The sequence below is a fragment of the Jaculus jaculus genome, chromosome 7 (assembly GCF_020740685.1).
Source record: "Jaculus jaculus isolate mJacJac1 chromosome 7, mJacJac1.mat.Y.cur, whole genome shotgun sequence".
In the NCBI taxonomy this organism is placed as follows: domain Eukaryota; kingdom Metazoa; phylum Chordata; class Mammalia; order Rodentia; family Dipodidae; genus Jaculus; species Jaculus jaculus.
The window spans coordinates 38,174,921-38,197,482 of NC_059108.1; the positions used below are offsets into that span (position 1 = coordinate 38,174,921).

General features: G+C 42.6%; 1 non-coding gene and 1 pseudogene across 1 annotated transcript; one reads left to right on the plus strand and one right to left on the minus strand.

Moving 5' to 3' along the window:
* Nucleotides 1-13,661: 13,661 nt before the first annotated feature.
* Nucleotides 13,662-13,768, plus strand: LOC123462423. Its single transcript, XR_006638245.1, has one exon. It is a non-coding gene; the product is annotated as a U6 spliceosomal RNA (small nuclear RNA).
* An 8,697-nt stretch (nt 13,769-22,465) lies between these two features.
* The window catches only part of LOC101613628, a 1,146-nt pseudogene continuing 1,049 nt past the window's right edge, over nt 22,466-22,562 (minus strand).

Genomic DNA, 22,562 nt, shown 5'->3' on the forward strand with positions numbered 1-22,562 from the left:
GGTGCATATGTCTTGAGTTTGCAGTGGCTAGAAACCCTGTCTTGCCCACTGTCTTGCTCTCTCTTAAATAAATAAAAATATAATAAGGGGGCTTAAGTGATAGCTTAGTGGTTTAGGCATTTGCTTGCAAAGCCTAAGGATCTAGGCTCAACTTCCCAGTACCCATGTAAAGCCAGATGCAAGATGGCAAATGTGTCTGGATTTATTTGCAGTGGCTGGAAGCCCTAGCATGCCCATTCTCTCTCTCTCTCTCCCTTTTTCCCTCTCTCAAATAAATATATAAAACAAAATATTTAAAAAAAAGAAAGAAGACAGAAGATGAAAGTCACCTGTAACTTCCTGTTTGAGAAAGGACCACTACTAATAGTTTGGCATATATGCCTTCAGACACTTTGCTATGCATTGTTTAATGTCCACTAACATTTATTTAGCGAGTTCCTAGTGCAGACTATAAACTTTACACTTTGTGATTTGAAATTAACTCATTTAACCTTACAATGATTCTCTGCAGCAAATACTATTATCATCCCCTTTTTCTAGGCAAAAAAGAAAAAGAAAATGATTTCAAAATCCAGGCATGGTGGTGCACACCTTTAATCCCAGCACTTGGGAGACAGAGGTAGGAGGATCGCCATGAGTTCGAGGCCACCCAGAGACTACATAGTGAATTCTAGGTCAGCCTGAGCTAGAGTGAGACCCTACCTCGAAAAAACAAAAACTGATTTCATATGGACAAGTCAGACCCCACGGCTGTGAGATGTCTTCCAGTCAGCACCATGGAAACTGTGGCTCTTACAAAGGCTTAGCTCTTGTTTATGCTAATGGCCGTGACCACCATGAGTCAGCTGTGGCTCTGCTCCAAGTAGTCCTCGTTCCAGGGCCCCAGCTGTGGCTATGAGAGTCCTTAGATGTGGTACTCTGCTGATCATCATAAAACATGGGGAACAGAACATGGGAGAAGCCAGCGGTGGCTCTTACAGCCTAAGCTTGAAGGTGAGCCATCACCTCTGCTCTTATTTCATTAGTCAAAATAGGTCACATGACCAGACGGGTATTAATGAACAGCAAAGATTAACCTTCCCTCAGGGAGGGACAGTAAGTAGCCTTCAACAGCAACGCAACCTGCTGACAGTACTAAGCTGGGATTTTTAACCTAGTCCGTCATTACAGCTTAAAAACTTAAGTACAGGGCTGGAGAGATGGCTTAGCGGTTAAGCGCTTGCCTGTGAAGCCTAAGGACCCTGGTTCGAGGCTCGGTTCCCCAGGTCCCACGTTACCCAGATGCACAAGGGGGCGCACGCGTCTGGAGTTCGTTTGCAGAGGCTGGAAGCCCTGGCACGCCCATTCTCTCTCTCTCTCCCTTTATCTGTCTTTCTCTCTGTGTCTGTTGCTCTCAAATAAATAAATAAATAAATAAATAACTTAAGTACAGAGCTGGAGAAGATGGCTTAGCGGTTAAGGTGTTTGCCTGCAAACCAGAGGACCCCAGTTCAATTCCCCAGGATACAAGTAAGCCCAATGCACAAGGTAGTGCATGCGTCTGGAGTTCATTTGCAGTGTCTAGAGACTGTGGCATGACCATTCTCTCTCCCTCTCTCTCTCTCTCTACCTCTTTCTCTTCCTCAAATAAATAAAATATATTTAAAGCTAGATGCATGCCCTGGCACACACATTCTCTATCTGCACCCCCCCCTCAAATAAATATTTTTCTAAAAAAAGGAAAAAAAATATATATATATATTTAATAAAAAAACTTAAGTGTGTGTGTGTGTGTTTGTGTGTGTCCCTATCTGATTCATTTAGACTTATGATTGTACCAGGGCTTCAGAGTTTCATATGGAGCTCCCCATTCTTCCCGTTGAGCTCCTCCACTTTCTTCAAGTTCCTTCCTCAATCTCACCCCTGATTAACCATCTCCTTCACTAGGTTACGTGTCACACACATCCCTTATCTTAGAGTTTCTTGTCCACGCAAGTCTGTTTCCTGTACTCAGTGTTGGGCACCAGGAAGCAAGAATCAGATCTGCGTATGGATAAGGAATTTATTTTCCCAGGCCAGGGAGTGCTCCACAGAGGTGAGGCGCTGCTTACTGGTCCCGCAGTGCTAAGAAGTCATCCCCTTTGCGGTCTCTGTCACTTCACTGGTAACAGCGGTCCTTTTGTGTGACTTAAATCACATGAGCTCTTCAGAATTCTTACTGAACTTCTTGGCCAAAGGGCTTTTGAACACTTCGGCTTGCCTATGCTCACTGAGTTATAGCAATGGCAACATGATGGAGACAAGGTAAAGAAGAGTGACTAATTGCTTATTTATTATTTATTTTGGTTTTTTGAGGTAGGGTTGCATCCTAGCCCAGACTGAACTGGAATTCACTGGTCTCGAATTCACAGCAATCCTCCTGTCTTGGCTGCCCAAGTGCTGGGATTAAAGGTGTGCAATTATTGGAGAAGAAACCCAATCCACATGTTTTATGACCACTAAACCCAGATCATCATCGCAGGTCCCCTCCCTGCTCCGTGGTTGCTTGTCTTTCAGAACAGAGCCGTGGGAAGAGCCGCAGGGCCTGGACTCAAGCCATAGTACTGGGGGCACTTACTAATTAAAATAGAAGGTCCTTGGGCTGGAGAGATGGCTTAGCGGTTAAGCGCTTGCCTGTGAAGCCTAAGGACCCTGTTCAAGGCTCGGTTCCCCAGGTCCCACGTTAGCCAGATGCACAAGGGGGCGCACGCGTCTGGAGTTTGTTTGCAGAGGCTGGAAGCCCTGGCGCGCCCATTCTCTCTCTCCCTCTATCTGTCTTTCTCTCTGTGTCTGTCACTCTCAAATAAATAAATAAAAATTTTTTTAAAAAGATAAAAAAAAAAATAGAGGGTCCTGCCATAATGCACTCTAACACGCAGAATGTTCTCAGATTGAAATGCTCCTTTTCCAAGTGGCAAGCAAAACGGATTTCTGATGAGCATTGCAACCAGGCAGCATGACACTTTGTAGGGAAGCCTTTCCCCGCCACAAAGGCCGGGGCCATCTGGAAGAAAAGCCACCTCCTGAACAGACCAGCTGCAGGTGCTGTGGCACTGGGGCGGATCTGCCTAGAAACAGGCATCTTGGCCTTATTAGCTTCCCCTGTCATTAACACTTGTCAGCATTGTCCTCTCCATCTAATTTGAATGAGCACCTGTGTGTGAGGCATTCAAGTCCCTTCCGTGAGAGACACTAAGGACAAATGCTGCCATCCTCTTTTGTCCCAAAGCCAGTGCTATCCCCAACAGGAGCAAAACCCAAACCAGCCAAGCATGATTGTTTCCACAAGGGCCCTGTCAGTCCTTGCTGGTAAGGTGCTCGTCGGGAGCACCCCCTCCTAGGCAGATTTCCACACTCACCCATTACGCCATGAGGAGCTTGCCTCAGTGCATCGAGCCTGTCCTGTTGTGGGGACCCAGGGCAGGGTGTGAAACCGGCTCTCAGTCTGGCCACAAGGACCGTTATCACCTCTCACCACGCTGTTTCCCGTCACACATCCTGGGCCAATGCTGTGTCAAGCCCATCTTGCAGTTTGCTTCTCTGTCGCCTTCAGCATCGTTTCCTGAGCCGGAACATTTGCTCATGCTGTGAAATGGCCTGCAAAGTTTCCTGCTGGTTTATTGAGACCACAGACTTCCAGAGGTGGGTGCAAATGTGACTGTGCTATCAAGGACCAAGAGACAACTCAGCTTTTCCTGTGTTAACTTGGTGGCTTGCAAGCCAGGGCAGGTTTGCGTGTGTTTAAGCTCTCTAGCAAAAGCAAAACAACAAGAAAAACGTAACCAAACCACAAATATGTACACACATGATATATGTGCGCATATGTGCATGAATGTATGTAGATGTTAAATCACCCTCTAACCCCTTACACTTACACTTCAGCTGCTTTTTATTTATTTTTTATTCATGTTATTTCGAGAGAGGGAAAGAAAGAAAGAAAGAGAATGGAAAGAATGGATCAGGGTCTGTAGTCACTACAAACTCCAGATGTATGTGCCACCTTGGGCATCTGGCTTGATGTGGGTCCTGGGGAATTGAACCTGGTTTCTTAAGCTTTGCAGGCGAGCGCCTTAACCGCTAAGCTATCTCTCCAGGCCATTCAGATGCTTTTCTATGGCCATGCCTCCTTTCTCCAGCCTCGGGAGATAGCAGGGTGGTGCTGGACACAGGGCTGAGTGCACAGGAAGACAACGTGCTCCTCTCTGCATAGATCTAGCCTCGCTTCTGTAAATAATAGGGCCCAACAAGATTTCTCCTTTCCTTTGGTCTCTCTCGCTCCTTCCCCTTGGCCTCTCTCTAACCGTTTCATGACCACTTGTTTACATATTGCTGTTTAGATTCAAATAGCTAACTGGGCCACATTCTCCTGGATACGAACCACAGGATTTGCCATGTCCCCAGCCAGTCTCTACTTTCTGAAAGGCAGGCAACAGGGCTTTGGGGCCAATGGGTGCAAGCACTCAGCAGTCTAGTGGGTTTTCTGTTACTAAGGGAGGGGAAATGGGGTGGTACAAGGGATCTGGCCATGCATGACGATACGGGCATGCCTGGGCAATGAGCTGTGCTGTGTTAAACTTACTATGTCATAGGTACAAAGGGAAGAAAAACACATCTTTGCTACTTTCTATTCAACAACTAGATTATACAGCCAAACCCAATGGCTAGCAGATAGAATAAATCCAGACCAAAGGAAGGATGCATGTGAAACTTCTGGAAACTGCAGCGGCCTTTCATTATTCATTCTAAGGGTGAGTTAACTATGTCCTTGGGCAGTAAAATATGGCATAAATATCAAGCTGAGTTTGATTGCATTGTGCTCAGAAACAACTGTTTTTTAGCACTTTCTGAAAGCAGTGATTTATCAGCTCAGCTGTCTGTTAAGATGTCATTGTATTTATGAAGGCTCCTCGCAAAGAAAACAAGGCCGTAAGGGAGAACTGCACAAGGTAGAAGAGGAGCAGATGCAACCCACTGGAATCTTATCATTCTGGGATTTTAATTAAGTGAATGTAAGAGCACTACCGAGCCATCTGTGCGTGTAACAGGCAGCAAGTTAGAAGGCCATGTCAGGTGAGGCCATCGTGGCTCAAAGGACAACTAAAGAGCCTTAACTGGCTATGGAGCTTAAAGGCAAGGGTACACAGTGTGAGCAGCAGAGTCGCACAGAGGAGACCCCCTGCCTTCCAAGCCGGAAAAACATTATTGAAAGTATCAGTTACGACAGAAAGTTATGAAGGAAATATTGCACGTGTCTCCCTAAAGAAATTAAGCCACAATTAATTTAGAAGATAAGAATGAAATTAAAAGCTCATGTCAATTACAAAAATATTTTTTTGTGAGCAGAGAGAGAATTGAGTACGCCAGAGCCTCTTGTCACTGCAAATTCCAAGCTCCACTTTTGCACCTGGTTTTATGTGTAGGTACTGGGGAATCGAACCCAGGCTGGCTTTGCCAGTTCCTTTAGCCACTGAGCCATCTTTCCAGTCCTCATGTAATTTTTTTAAAATTTGAAATATTTTAATTTATTTGTGAGGAGAGAGGGAGAATGGATATGCCAGAGCCTCTTGCTGCTGCAAGCAAACTCCAGATGCTTGTACCACTGTGTGCATCTGGCTTTATATGGGTACTGGGGAATTAAAACTCAGGCCTGTAGACTTTACAAGCAAGTTCCTCACCGCTGAACCATCTCTCTGGCCCTCATGCCATTTTTATAAGGCATAAAACTACTTCCTGTGAAGCCTCCTCATTATATGACTGCACTTTGGGTAGGCTCTACCTGGTACAGTCATTTTGTAACTAATTCAGGCTTTTATCCAGACCTTTAGCCAGTTCTAGGCGCTTGCTTTCGCTGATTAGAGTCAAGCATACCAAAGAACTGTATTCAAGAACACTCAAAGCCGGGTGTGGTGGCGCACGCCTTTAATCCCAGCACTTGGGAGGCAGAGGTAGGAGGATCACTGTGAGTTGGAGGCCACCCTGAGACTCCATAGTGAATTCCAGGTCAGCCTGGGCTAGAATGAGACCCTACCTCAAAAAACCAAAAAAAAAAAAAAGAACACCCAGAGAATGGGTTAGAATAAAGAACTATGGACACAGCAGCTGAGGCCAGTACATGGAGTATAGTTATAACGCTAACAACATCGGAGTGCACACTCCCAGACCCTAAAATCATATGGCCCCTTTATTCTAAGTAATTAACACATAACCCATGAAGGAGTGACTTTATACATCAGTGCTTACTAAGTGCAATGTGGTTTTCTTTATTGTGATGCAACAAGACTTGTTACATTACAGCATTACATTTATTTATTTATTGATTTGAGAGAGACAGAGAAGCAGGGACAAAGAAGCAGAGTGAGAGACAGGCAGATAGAGAATGGGCATGCCAGGGTCTCCAGCCGCTGAAAACAAACTCCAGATACATGAGCCACCTTGTGCATCTGGCTTATGTGGGTCCTGGGGAATCAAACCTAGGTCCTTTGGCTTTGCAGGCAAGTGCCTTAACTGTTAAGCCATCTCTCCAGCCCCAGTATTATTATTTTTATTTATTTATTTGAGACATACAGAGAGAGAAAGAGGCAGATAGAGAGAGAGAATGGGCACGCCAGGGCCCCCAGCCACTGCAAACGAACTCCAGGTGCATGTGCCCCTTGTGCATCTGGCTAATGTGGGACCTGGGGAATCGAGCCTCGAACCTGGGTCCTTAGGCTTCACAGGCAAGTGCTTAACAGCTAAGCCATCTCTCCAGTCCAATTTTTTAAATACTTTTGCATATTTAAACTATTTTGCAGTTTAAAGAGTCAATACACCACTGGACCCACTGATTCCACTCATGGACATTTACCCTATGAGTATTCTTACAGATAAACATTATTAGTGACAGTAAAAGATTGCAGACAACCCAAAAGTTCTTAAAAAAAACCAAAAGCTGGGGCTGGGGAAATAGCTCAGTGGATAAAGTAACGTGTGTGCACGCATGCACGCACACGCACGCACACACCGCAAACATACCAATAAATCAATTTTGTTAAAAAGTTGGTCCAGACATTATGTTGTATACACACACATGTATGCCGCACACAAATGCACAAGTAAATCCATTTTTTAAAAAAGCTGCTCTGCTCTATCTGCCTCTTTCTCTCTCTGTCACTCTCAAATAAATGAAACTAAATAAACAAAAAAATTAATTTAAAAAGGGGGCTGGGGAGATGGCTCAGTGGTTAAGCACTTGCCTGTGAAGCCTACGGAACCTGGTTCGAGGCTCGATTCCCCAGGACCCATGTAGGCCAGATGCACAAGGAGGCACATGCATCTGGAGTTCATTTGCAGTGACTGGAGGCCCTGACACACCCATTTTCTCTCTACCTGCCTCTTTCTGTCTGTCACTCTCAAATAAATAAATAAAAATAAACAACAACAACAACAAAACAATAAAAAGCTGGTCTGAACATTACGTTGGATCCGTTATGGGAAAACCATGCTATCCATGCAAAGAACGAGGCAAGCAGCCCTGGCCACGCTGACCTGGAACCCGCTGCACAATGCTTTGTTTAGAGGAGGTAGCCAGAACACAGCGCACCGAATGCTGCCATGTGTCTTTTGAAGGTGGTCACTGCTGGGGACATGCCCTTGGGGGGGACCATGAGATCCTAGTCTTTTCTGTCCTCTTTGCATCTGGCCATGAGGTGAGTGAGTGGCTTTCTGCATCACCTTGAAAGGCCTTGCCCCAGGCCCAGAAGAAACTGGACCAGTCAGTTGTGGCCTGAGGCTGCCAAAGCTAAGAGCGCAAAGAAAGCCTGTCTCTTCAGAAGTTGATTATCGACAGTACATTCTTACCTTAACCAAACAAAAAAGCTGACACTCTCCTCTTTTCCCTCCTAATCCCCAAGGTACTCAGAAAGTGTCAAAAAAGAGGTACAGACAGGGGAAGGAGGAGAATTCAGTAAAGGCAGCATCTGCCATCACCCCCGAAACAGGAGGCAGGTTCACGTTTTGGAGGACCCCGATCGCCCTCCCCGAAGGCTGAGTAATCCCTGCATCAGTCTATTATGTCCTTCCAGTGGACTCATCTATCTAATGCGGATTCAATTTAGAGGATGCTGCCAGAAAGAATTAAATATATTAGCTTGAAAAATTACAGGGAACACGTGGTTATAACAGTTCCATTTGATTGAACCAGTTTTATAAGCGCTCGTCTTCCAAGCGCGCTAGAGGTCCTTTTTAGGGGGGTGTGTCTCCCACCTCCCCTCTGGGTCACAAGCAAGGTGCAAGGGACCTCAGAGTGTTTTATTTACGCCCGTCAGTAGCTGTCCAAGGAGAATGATGTAGAAGTATGAAATACCACTTACCACAGATCTTTCCACAAGCAATCATTCCAGCCATACCTGGATTAATTATTCAACTGTGAATTCTAGGACAGTCGGGCCACAGTGAAAGTGTTCTGATGGGACATGACTAGTGAGAAGATATCAAACACTAAATGAGGAAAACCACAGGAATGGCACCCCATTAAACGTTCTGACTATGACTCGTACCCCCCCACACAAATATATATATATATATATATATATATATATATATATATATATATATATATATCATCAGTCTTTCACAAATACACATGTGGCCCAAGCTTTGCAAAAGTGAATTTTGTTTCATCGTGACAATACTAATGGGTTTATTTTACATATGATGTAGCAAAGTATCAGAAAGAAATTATCCAGGCTGGGGGGCAGGGGAGCGGGGAGGAAATGGCTCAGCAGTTAGTCTGCCAGCCAGGTTCAATTCCCCAGTACCCACATAAAGCCAGACACACAAAGTAGCACATACATCTGGAGTTCCTTTGCAGTGGCAAGAGGTCCTGGCATGCCTATTCTCCCTCCCCCCCCCATATAAATAAATTAAAAACAAATTATCCAAAGCTGACATTTGAACTCCTATCTGGCTGGCTCCTGTATTAGTGATGAAATTTTCATGAAAAAAAATCAACTTAAAGAAGGGAGGATTCCATTTGCTCATATTTTCAGAGGGTTCAGCCCATGGTTGCTTGGCCCTATGTGCTTGAGCAAAACACCAGAATGTGGAGCTGGACAGGTGGCTTAGCTGTTAAGGCACTTGCCTGCAAAGACCAAGGACCCAGGCTTGATTCCCCAGTACCCATATAAGCCAGATGCACATGGTGGTACATGCATCTGCAGTTTGTTTGCAGTGGTTGGAGGCCCTGGTGTGCCCATTCCCTCTATCTGCCTCTCTCTCTCTTTCTCTTAAATAAATAAAAGAGGGTGTGGTTTCAGAAAATTCCACCCATGGCTGCTTGGCCCTGTGTGCTTGATCAGCACACCACAGTGTGAGGGTGGGTGGCAGAGGAATTTCTTCACCTGGTGGTGGACAAGAAACACAGAGACAGACTACAGGAAGGAGCCAGGGCAAGATAAGGGCCCCAAGGCCGTGCCCCTCAATGACCAACTTCCTCCAGGGAGGCATCACGTCTTAAACATTCTATATCCTCCTAAAACAATGCAGCCTACTGAAGACCAAAAATTCCACACACGAGGCTGCAGGCAGCATGTCACACTCAAACCATAACAAGCCCAGAGCCCTTACTCTGTATCTAGTCAGGCTTAACAGGTAAAAGTGAGACAGCAAATCATACTGGTATGTGAACTTTTCCCACCACTATTTTCAGAGATAACAGATTTGAAAAATACTGAACTAAAAAAAAAAAAAATTGCAGGGCTGGAGAGATGGCTGAGTGGTTAAGGCACTTGCCTGAGAAGCCTAAGAATGCTTGTGCATGTCTCCAGGGCCCACATATAGCCAGACACAAAAAAAGTGACGCAAGCGTGCAATGTCTCACATGTGCACAAAGGGGCGCACACATGTAGAGTTTATCCACAGCAGCTGAAAGGCCCTAGTGTGCCCATTTTCTCTCTCTCTCTCTCAAAAAATAAAAAATAAGCTGGGGGCTGGAGAGATGGCTTGGCGGTTAAGCGCTTGCCTGTAAAGCCTAAGGACCCCGGTTCGAGGCTCGGTTCCCCAGGTCCCACGTTAGCCAGATGCACAAGGGGGCGCACGCGTCTGGAGTTCGTTTGCAGTGGCTGGAAGCCCTGGCACGCCCATTCTCTCTCTCTCTCTCCCTCTATCTGTCTTTCTCTCTGTGTCTGTCGCTCTCAAATAAATAAATAAAAAATTAAAAAAAAAAAATAAGCTGGGCATGGTGATGCATGCCTTCAATTCCAGCAATTGGGAGGCAGAGGTAGGAGGATGGCCATGAGTTTGAGGCCACCCTGAAACTGGACCTAAAAAATAAATAAGTAAATGGAGATATAGTTTATTTTCTATGAAAATGCCACCCAACCATTGATTAAATTATTGTCTTCTTTTTAAGATTTAATATTCTCAAAGGCAGGGAAGATGGCTCAGGAGTTAAAGGTGCTTGCTTGAAAAGCCTGTTGGTATGGGTTCAATTCCCAAGCCGCCCATGTAAGCCAAACAGAAAACGTGGTACAAGTATCTGATGTCTGCAGTGACAAGAGACTCTGGTCTACACCCCCCCACACACACACACACCGACCACATGCAAACCAATAAATAAAGTTTTAAAAATATTTTATGTTATTTTTCTGAAGAGTCAACTCCCTTGCTTTGTATCATACTAAAAATAGTACAAGACAATTAGAAAACTGAAAAATATTCTAATGAATTTCAGAATTATGGGCTTTTAACAATATTTTATTTATTACTTATTTACTTGAAAGAGTGAATGAGAAAGAGAAGAGAGAATGGGCATGCCAGGGCCTATAGCCACTGCAAACAAACTCCAGATGCATGTGCCACCTTGTACATCTGGCTTTATGTGTAAGTATTGGAGAATTAAACCCAGGTCTTCAAGCTTACCCACTTAGCAATCTCTCCAGCCCTTCAGAATGATATTCTGTCCATTTTTTTTTTTTTTTTTTTTTTCAATGTAGGGTCTTGCTCTAGGCCAGGCTGATCTGGAATTCACTATCTAGTCTCAGGGTGGCCTCAAACTCACGGCAATCCTCCTACCTCTGTGTTGCAGTCCGGTTCACATTGCTGGTAGAAATCACCCAACCAAGAGTAGCTGCTGGGAAAAAAAGATTTATTTTGGCTTACTGGCTTGAGGGGAAGCTCCACGATGGCAGGGGAAAACAATGGCATGAGCAGAGGGTGGACATCACCCTCTGGCCAATATAAGATGGATACAGCAACAGGAGAGTGTGCCAAACACTGGCATGGGGAAACTGGCTATAAAGCCCATAAGCCCGCCCCCAAAAATACACTCCCTCCAGGAGGCATTAATTCCCAAATATCCATCAGCTGGGAACCTAGCATTCAGAACACCTAAGTTTATGGGGGACACCTGAATCAAACCACCACACTCTGCATCCCAAGTGCTGGGATTAAAGGCGTGCACCACGACACCCAGCTTAGAATGATGTTCATAAAGATATTGGGAAAATAAAACTGAGAAACTATACTGGGTATACAAGCTCTTAAAAGAGTAACTAAAGAGAATGCAATTGGCTCAGCAGTTTAGGTGCTTGCCTATAAAGCCTAAAGACCTGGGTTCAATTCCCCAGTATCCACATAAAGCCAGATGTACAAAGTGGTGCATACATCTGGAGTTTGTTTGCAATGGCTGGAGTCCCTGAGCTGCCCATTCTCTGTCTGTCTCTCTTCTCTCTCTCTCTCTCAATCTCTCCCTGCAAATAAATAAATAAAAATTTTTAAAAGGAAAAACAGAGCCGGGCATGGTGGCGCACGCCTTTAATCCCAGCACTTGGGAGGCAGAGGTAGGAGGATTGCCATGAGTTCAAGGCCACCCTGAGATGACAGAGTTAATTCCAGGTCAGCCTGGACCAGAGTGAGACCCTACCTCGAAAAACAACAACAACAACAACAAAAAAGGAAAAACAGCTAATAGCAGGAAATATTCTTGAATTGAAGCCCAAATCCTCAGATCCAATGCATCAAGTATGGAATAGAATAAATCAAATAAACTAGGCATGGTGGCAAACGCCTTTAATCCTTGCACTTGGGAGGCAGAAGTAGGCGGATCGCCTTGAGTTTGAGGCTACCCTGAGACTCCATAGTGAATTCCAGGTCAGTCTGGACTAAAGAGAGACCCCACCTGGAAAACAAAATCAATTGATCAATCAAATTCCACTTAGGTACAGTGGAGCTGGAGACATAACAGACGAAGACACCAAACTTGCAAACAACTGAAAACTGGCATCTGGTTTACAAAAATTAGAATGTGAGTGACATCATACTAATGAGAGTCAAAGTCAAAATGTAATAGGAAAACGCACCCAGAACTACTGACCTAGAATTCTTTTTGGCCTGAGTGCAGGTGCACGTGTGTGAGAATGGCCCTGGTGTCTTCTTCAACCTCTCTCCACCTTATTTACCAAGGCAGCGTCTCTCACTTGGACCCAAGGCTCACTGATTCGAGTAGTCTCTCCAGCCAGCTCTACCCGGGGAATCCCGTGTCCACCTGGTGAGTCCTGGGAAGACAGGTGGAAGGTCACAGCCACCCCACATTTAAGTGGGTGCTGGGGATCAACTCATCCTCCCACTAGCCCATGGACCTAAAATAGCCCCCGGGCCTATAACTTTAGGCTCAATTAAATAATTATTCAGGAGCAAGGGTAAAGTAGAAATATTTAGTCAGAGACAAAAGAGAATGTCCTTTCCCAGCTTTTCTTTCTTTTTTGGTGGGGGGCGGGATTTTGAGGTAGGGTCTCACTCTATCCCAGGCTGACCTGGAACTCACTATGTAGTCTCAGGCTGGCCTTGAACTCATGGCGATCCTCCTACTTCTGCCTCCTGAGTGTGCCACCACACCTGTCATGAAATAACTATTTAATAAGACTAGGAGATAAGAGTGAAGAAAGATTAAATTAAACATAAATAACTTGAAAATAAACTTAAAGAAAACACTGAACTATCATGAGAAAAAAAATTAGTAGTAAGTCTAATAAGTAAAAAAAAGACATACTGTGAAAAACACAAGACACTGTTGAAAGAAATTAACGAATTATTAAACAAATGGAAAGATATCCCATGCTCATGGATAGAAAGACTTAGTATTATTGAATGGCAATAAATACTACTATATTCATATAGACATTCTATCCCTAACAAAGTCCCAGATGGCTTTTAGAAAAGCATATTAAAATTCATATGTAGTGTAAGGGACAACAAACAGCCTAAACTATTTATTTACTTTACTTTATTTTAGGGAGAGAGAGAGAATTGGCTCACCAAGGCCTCAGCCACTACAATTGAACTCCAGATGCTTACACCACCTAGTGGACATGTGAGACCTTGCACTTGCCACACCTTTGTGCACCTGTCTTATGTGGGATCTGGAGTGAAATGTGGGTCCTTGGGCTTCACAGGCAAGCACCTTAACCACTAAGCAATCTCTTCAGCCCCAGAAAGTTTTAGAATTTTTTTTTAATAGATGTAAGCTAAGAAGACTGACACTTCAAAATATCAAAATTTATCAAAGTTACAGTAATAAAAACAATAAGCAATGGTCTAAGAACTGACATACGGGTCAATGTCATGGACTTGGGAGTCTCAAAACTAGTTCATTTTAAAATAACATTTTGGTGTTTGCTTCGGCAGCACATATACTAAAATTGGAACAATACAGAGAAGATTAGCAAGGCCCCTGCACAAGGATGACACGCAAATTTGAGAAGCTTTCCATATTTAAAAAATAAATAAATAAATAAAATACATTTTGAAAACATAAAAAATTATTTTATTTTTATTAAGAATGTTTTTATTAATTTTAATAAAAATAATTCAGCTAGCCAGCCTTTAATCCCAGCACTGAAGAGGCTGATGTAGGAGGATCACTGTGACTGAGGCAAGCCTGGGTTAGAGTGAGCCCCTGCCTCAAAACAAAAAAAGAAATTCATCTTTGAAACACTTTTTTTTTTTTAGTTTTATTTATTTATTTGAGAGCAACACAGAGAGAAAGGCAGAAAGAGAGAGAGAGAGGGAGAGAATGGCCGCACCAGGGCCTTGAGCCACTGCAAATGAACTCCAGATGTGTGCGCCCCCTTGTGCATCTGACTTACTGAAATATATTTTCCTTACATTTGCTATCAATTGATTTTTGACAAGTTTTCAAGATATTCAAAAGGTAAAGAATATTTTTCATAAGAATGTCTTGAGAAACTTTTCCCGTTTTTCCCTGAGTAAACCCAAATACATACCTATTTACACCACACAGGACACAAACGACCAACCAAAACACTACTGCACAAAAGTCCCATTTGGGGGCTAGATAGATTGCTCAATGGTTAAAAGGGCTTGCTTGCAAAGCCCAACAGCCCTGGTTTGACCCCCCCATTACCCATGTAAAGTCAGCTGCACAGGGTGGCACGTGAATCTCTCTCTCTCCTTGCAAATAAATACTAAGCAAAATATTTAAAACAAGAAATATAAAAATTCAATTTGGATGAGCCAGTGAATTTGTTGGGGTTATAAACAGAGCAGGTGAGGGGCGTGTCCATCTACCAGCTAGCAGTTCACACTTGTGTGACTTTAGGCAGGGAAGGGGTTCCGGTAAGTTTCAGGAAGTTCCTGAGATGTGTGAGGTCCTGTTTATCTCCGGAGCCTTGACTAGGTCAGGAACTTCCTGAGTCATGATGAAACTGAAGCAGCTTCCCTTCAGGATGAAATGTTTTGATTGGATGGAAATTGCTACGCAACCAATGGGATTGGGATGAGTGGATAACTATATGCAAAAGAATGAATTTGTATCCATTTTTGGCTCTTTTTTTTTGAAAGAATTAAGATAAATGGACTAGATTAACAAATCGGTAATATAAAAAGACACAACGAAAACAGAACATACAGAAAAGGATTGTTTTAAGGCTAAACTTTAAAAGCCCATGCCTTTAATCCCAGCACTCAGAAGGCAGAGTTAGGAAGGTTTCTGTGAGTTGGAGGCCACCTTGAGACTCCACAGTGAATTCCAGGTCAGCCTGGGCTAAAGCCAGGCCCTACCTTACAAAAACAAAGCAAACAAAAATAGGATATACCTTAATGAAAAGTATTATGGGTTAATTGAAGTATATCTAGATTGAAGGATAAAGAAATCATAATATATATCCTGAGTGTAAGAGGTAATATTGTGCCAGTATTTTTTGGTAATTCATTGTATAGACAATGTTGCTACTCTTTAAAAACTACTTAAAATAAACCCTAGTTTAATGTAAATAAGTCATTGTATTGACCATTGAACAAGATTTCAACATAAAAGATGCAAGTAAAAGCCAATGAAACTTGACACTCAGGCCACAGGAGGATCGCCATGAGTTCGAGGCCAGCCTGGGCTACAGAGTGGGGTCTAGGTCAGTCTGGTCTGGATTGAGATCTTGCCTCAACTGCCCCCCCATACACAATCAATAAATGCTCATAGAAGTTGGGCGCACACCTCTGGAGTTTGATTGCAGTAGCTGGAGGCCCTGGCACATCAATTCTCTCTCATAAAGAAAGGCCAGTCTGTAGGGATTGCCTCATAAAAAATGTATTATTCATAATGGTGAAAACATAGAAACAAGATAAATGTCTACCAGATGGAATAGATAAGTAAAGCAGAGTCTAGCCATACAATAAAACATGATTTGGCTTCACAAAGGAAGTAGCGACATATGTTACCAACTGTGATGAACTTTGAAAACATTATATAAAAGCAGCCAGTCCCCAAAACCCTGTATTGTATAATCTTTTCTCTGAAAAATATTGATTAGGTAAGTCTATTGGGACTCAAAGGAGAACAGTGGTTGTCTAGCTAGGAGGTGGTGCTGAGAATTGGGGTGTGCCTACTTCATGAAGCTCTTTTGGGGGCTCATGCAAATATTCCAAAGTTGATCGTGCTGGTGGAGATACAATTCTGTGAGTAGACAAGCTAATGAATGTGCATTTACATCAGTGAGCTGTATTGAATTATAGTTCAATAAAGAATTTTTTTGGTCATTTAAATATTTTATTTATTTGGGGCTGGAGTGATGGCTTAGTAGTTAAGGCATTTGTCAGGGAAGCCTAAGGACCCAGGTTTGATTCCCCAGTTACCCACGTAAGACCAGAAGTACAAGGTGACCATACACCTGAAATTTGTTTGCAGTGACTGGAGACGGTGGTGCGCCCATTCTCTCTCTCTAGTAAATAAATAAATAAAACATTAAATATTTTATTTATTTACTTATTCACAAGGAAAGGGAAATCGAGAGACAGAACACGCCAGAGTCTCTTTCTGCTCCAAATAAACTCCAAATGCATATATTACTTTGTGCATTTGGCTTTTCGTGGGTACTGCAGAATCAAACCTGGGCCATCAGGTTTTGCAAGCAAACACCCTCAACCACTAAGCCATCTCTCCAGCTTCAGTAAAGATATTTTAAAAGATGTACTGTAGCAGCAAAATGGCAGTAAGCATATAGACAATCCTGAATAATCACTGACTGCATGAAACAACAGAAATGAAAGTATAAAGGTTATAAAACTAGAACTAAGCAGGAGAAACAATGTATGAGAGAAAGAATAGGTAGAGATAAAACATTCTGAGCTCCTTGCTTTATTTTAAAGGAAAACAGGAATATTAATTAACCTACAAGATTGTTTAGTAATTAAGTACAAAAAGCCAGAAAATAATAATTTGAAAGACAATGTAGATAAGATGCATGGAAGCTAGAAAGGAAAAAAGAAAAAAGAGTAATCAATAGACAGTACAGCACAAAAAGATTAAAGGATAGATCCATCATAGTAATATCAATGGACTAAGTTAAAGCCTGAGACTCAGCTTTAAATCAATTATGAAATCAATTTTATTTAAATAAATCAAGCTATATGCTGTTTTTTAATTGGATTATTTCTTTGTTCTTGGTAATTAGGATGAAATTTCATTAAACTATTTTTCCTTGTCATATTCATGTCTAGGACATGTTCTAAGCATATTTCTATTAAGAATAATGTTTGTGGGCTGGAGAGATGGCTCAGCAGTTAAGGTGCTTGCCTGCAAAGCCTAATGACCTGGGTTCAATTCCCCAGTACCCATGAAGCACAAAGTGACACATGCACTTGCAACAGCAAGAGGCTCTTGTGTACCTATTCTGTCTTTTCTCTCTCTTTCTTCCTCCCTCTCTCTCTCTCTGCTTGCAAATAAGTGAATAATTTTTTTTAAATGAATGAGAAGCCGTGCATAGTCAGCACGCCTTTAATCCCAGTACTCAGGAGGCAGAAGTAGGAAGATTGCAGTGAGTTTGTGGCCACCCAAGACTACACAGTGAATTCCAGGTCAACCTGAGCTAGAGTGAGAACCTACTTTGAAAAAACAAAATAATAATAATAATAATAATAATAATAATAAATAAGATGAAAAAATAAAAATAAATAAAATTAAAAACGAGAGCTGGAGAGATGGTTTAGCAGTTGAGCTTGCCTGCAAAGCCTAAAGACCCGTGTTGATCTCTCTCCAGATCCTGATCCTATGTTGATCGTACATAAGCACAACAGTGAGGCAAACGTAAGGTCGCACATGCCCACTAGGTGGCGCAAGCATCTGGGGTTCAATTGTAGTGGTGGGGCCCTAGTATGCCAATTCTGTCTCTCTCCCGCTCTCTCTTTGTTGCGCTAAAAAATTATAAAATTACCGGGTGTGGTGGCACACGCCTTTAATCCCAGCACTCAAGAGGTAGAAATAGGAGGATTGCCAAGAGTTCAAAGCCACCTGAGAATAGAGAAAATACAGAAAACAACACAAAAAATTATAAAAGTATAAATGAAAAAAATTATTTAAAAAAAGAATAATGTTTATTTTAGGGTTAAGGGAGAGGAAATACTATTGAAGCATGGTAAACTGTTAAAAACTTATACTTCTGAACTTTGCTCTTTTGGGGTTTTCTTTTTGGTTTTGGTTTTTGGTTTTTGGAGGTAGAGTCTCACTGTATCCCAGGCTGACCTGGAATTCACTATTTAGTCTCATGCTGACCTCAAACTCACAGGGATCTTCCTACCTCTGCCTCCCAAGTACTGGGATTAAAGGTGTGCATCACCATGACTGGCTGTGGATTCCCAGTGCTTTAAGAAAAAAAAAAAAATAGAATAATAAAAGGAAGTGAACAGGGCTAGACAGATAGCTTGGTGATTAAAGGCTCTTGCCTGCGAAGCCTAAGGACCCAGGTTCGATTCTCCGTGTCCCATGTAAGCCAGATGCACATGGTGACACGTGCATCCAGAGTTCGTTTGCAGGGGCTAGGGGCCCTGGTGTGCCCATTCTTTCTGTCTATCTCTGTACCTCTAATAAATAAATAAATCTTAAAAAAAAAAAAAAAAAGGAAGTGAATAACACTGTCACTTAAGAGTGAGGATGAGGGCTTTTGGAAAGACAGCTCAGTGGTTGAGTACTTTGAACAGGCAGGAGGGTCTGAGGAGGCTGGAGAGACCACAAAGTTTGATCCCTAGACCGTACAGAAACAATGAATGTGGCCACACCTGTCTGCCACCTACTTCCATCGGAGAGCACAAAGCCAGGGTTAGTGACGAAACAGCTCTGGGGTCATTAAGGGACTTAGGTTTAAGTAAGAATGGAGTGAAAAAGCCATGAAGGGGCTGGAGAGATGGCTTAGCGGTTAAGCGCTTGCCTGTGAAGCCTAAGGACCCCGGTTCGAGGCTCGGTTCCCCAGGTCCCACGTTAGCCAGATGCACAAGGGGGCGCACGCGTCTGGAGTTCGTTTGCAGAGGCTGGAAGCCCTGGCGCGCCCATTCTCTCTCTCTCCCTCTATCTGTCTTTCTCTCTGTGCCTGTCGCTCTCAAATAAATAAATAAATAATTTTTTTAAAAAAAGCCATGAAGCCAGACAGGGATATTGTGCTCCAGCCACAGACAGTGAGTGCACCCTGCCACAGACAAGCACACAGGGAGCCACAACTGATATATGTGCATGTGCCACCTATAACAACCCCCCCACTGCGTGCGCACACACATACACCCTCAGGAAAATAAAGAATGAAGATGAAATAAGTAAGATGTCATTTACAATATCTTATGTATATAAAGTACATAGAAGTGAAACCTAACCAAAGATGTGAAAAACTGTTTAATTAAATTTACAAAAATGGAGAGGGTCTGCTCACGTGCAGGAGAAGAACAGTGTGACAGTATCAGTTCCTGTTTCCACAATCAATGTAATAAATTCTCTTCAAAAATCCCTGGGGAGGGCTGGAGAGATGGCTTAGCTGTTAAGCGCTTGCCTGTGAAGCCTAAGGATCCCAGTTCGAGGCTCAATTTCCCAGGAGACCCACTTAGCCAGACGCACAAGGGGCATACACTTCTGGAGTTTGTTTGCAATGGCTAGAAGCCCTGGCATGCCCATTCTCTCTCTCTCCCTCCCTCTCTCTCTCTCTCTCTCTCTCTCTCTCTCCCTCTTTCTCTCTCTGTCTGTTGCTGGTCAAATAAATAAAATAAAACCAAAAAATTTTAAAAATCCCTGGGGAATTTTTCTAACTGGCTTAATTTTTTTTATATTTTAGAGAGAGTGAGAGAGATCACGCAAGAGAGAATTGGCACACCAGGGCCTCAGCCACTGCAATCAAACTCCAGACACTTGTGCCACCCAGTGGACATGTCTGCCTTGTGCTTGCATCACCTTTGTGCATCTGGCTTATGTGGGATCTGGAGAGAGATCAAACATGGGTCCTTAGGCTTCACAGGCAAGCACCTTAATGGCTAAGCCATCTCTCTAGCCTATAACTGACTTTTAAAAAGTATTTGGGGCAGGAGAGATGGCTTAGTGGTTAAGGCATTTGCCTGCAAAGCCAAAGGACCCAGGTTCAACACCCCAGAACCCATGTAAGTCAGATACACAAGGTGGTGCATTGGTCTGGAATTTGTGGTGGCTGGAGGCCTTGATGTGCCCATTCTCTCTTTCTGCCTCTTTCTCTCTCTCCCTCCCTCCCTCTCTTTCTTATATTTGGCTGGGCGTGGTGGTGCACACCTTTAATCCCAGCACTTGGGATTGGGAGGCTGAGGTAAAAGGATCACTGTGAGTTCAAGGCCACCCTGAGAATACAGAGTGAATTCCAGGTCAGCCTGGGCTAATAAGACCCTACTTCAAAAAACCAAAAATTTTAAAAAGTGTTTATTTATTTGAGACAGAGAAAGAGAAGGGGGGAGAGAATTGTGGGTGCACTATGGCCTCCTGCCACTGCAGACATATGCACCACTTTGCATGTCTGGCTTTACCGGAGTATTGGGGAATTGAACCCAGGCAGTCAGGCTTTGCAGCAAGCACCTTTAACCACTGAGCCATCTCTCCAGCCTTTACTGACTTGTATGAGAAGATCAGAAAATCCATTCAGAAGAACACTAGGCCCAATAGTAACCAAAACAATTCTGAAACAATACAAAGAAAAGGGATTCACCCTAGCAGATACCAAGGCTATAGCAAAATTGTAGTCATTGAAATACTCAGACATCTACATTTAGACAGATTGATGTATCAAATAGGATACATTTGCTGAAAAAAATGCTTATGTGAAATGAAAACTTGGTAACAATTCTGTAGGCAAAGGAAGGCTAGTCAATAAACGGCACTAGAATTTTTGGCTAATATTTTCTTTTTCTTCCTTTCTGTTGCAGTCCAGTTCGCATTGCTGTTAGAAATCACCCAACCAAGAGCAGCTTCTGGGAAATAGAGATTTATTTTGGCTTACAGGCTCGAGGGGAAGCTCCACGATGGCAGGGGAAAACGATGGCATGAGCAGAGGGTGGACATCACCCCCTGGCCAACATAAGGTGGGACACAGCAACAGGAGGGTGTGCCAAACACTGGCATAGGGAAACTGGCTATAAAGCCCATAAGCCCGCCCCCAACAATACACTCCCTCCAGGAGGCATTAATTCCCAAATATCCATCAGCTGGGAACCTAGCATTCAGAACACCTAAGTTTATGGGGGACACCTGAATCAAACCACCACCCTTTCTTTCCTTTCTTTCTTCCTTCTTTCCTTTCTTCCTTCCCTCCCTCCCTTCTTTTTTTTTTAATAATCAAAAATGGTTTAATGATTAATGTTCAGGTATCATATAACAGTGTGGGTATATCTAGATGAGCTAAGCACATACTTTGTAGCACACTACCAAATGTTATAGTTTCTGTATTCAGATATGTACACATCTGCAAATTCGTTCCTAGGAATGAGGACATACAATTACAAATATACATGTTCTAGATTTGATAAGGTAAATGTAAACAGATGCTGTGACTCCTTCCAAACAGAAAACTCACAAGACTTTAGTAGGAGAACCAACTGGTTCCCTGTGACAGGAATGTGCAAAATTAAAGCACGGAAAACTGATATTTACATAAATATCAATCAGTTTATACATTGTCAATGATCTTCTAAGGTATGTGGTGGGTACGTCAACTTTTTTTTCCTCAATGGAGAAGGTATTTAATAGAGGCTGAACTTCAACACTTTAAAATGATACACATAATAATCCTTATCTGTATGATCACTGCCTCAAGTGAAAAAGTAGTTTTATGATAGCAATCTATCCTCTTAAAATAAGTGATTCTAAAGAAATCTTCAGATTCTAAGCAGAAAAGAATGCCAGATGCTCTAAGATTTACATTAAACAAGTCATCACTACCCAGACACCTACTTCTCTCTTAGGATGTCATTACCTCTTGAATTTTAACTCAATTTTTAAAGGTTTTTTTTTTTTCCCTTCTTCGTCAATTTTGGTAAAGTAGGCACATTTAAAAAGGAAGCTTGTGTTGAAACACATAGCACCACATAAAACAATATCTAAGTTTGGTTCCTGGCAAGCAGTTCCCCACTGCTCATCTAAGGGACTGTCAAATGGTAAATTTTCAATCATTTTCCCTGAATAGGATTGATCCTCTCTCAAAGTGCACCTTTTGTCGCCTGTATAAAAGCAAAATGGACTTTTAGTCTCCTGTATAAAAGCAAAATGGCCTTTTTTTTTTCCTTGTAAAAAACACTTCGCACTTCGGAAATTAAAACTGGCCTACTCACCCTAGACTCTTCCTAGAACTGGGAGGACAAAGAATGTATACTTAAGTTTAACCAAGACTGCTTTGCACACACCAACCCATCTTTTTTTTTTTAAACACACATTAATAGTGGGACTCAAAATAAAAAAATAAGATCTGTTAAAAAGTTAAAACTGACTGTTCCACTTGGACTGGAGCCTCTTGCTAGGATCCAGTATTACAAAATGAAGTTTCCATTTGTTTTCACAGCTACAAGCCACTTGAACTTATATGTCAATACACTACTTTTATAAATCACGACCTTTGAATTTTCTAAATAGAGCTATTACAAACGAATACAAACTTGAAACATACTGTAATTTAAACTAATAAGCTTTGGGCCCTGCTTTTTAAGCTTTAAGGCATGTGTGTTTTCCTACTTTAACAACATTGTACAAATTTGTAATTACAATCACATGCATGATCTACAGTTAAAAAAAA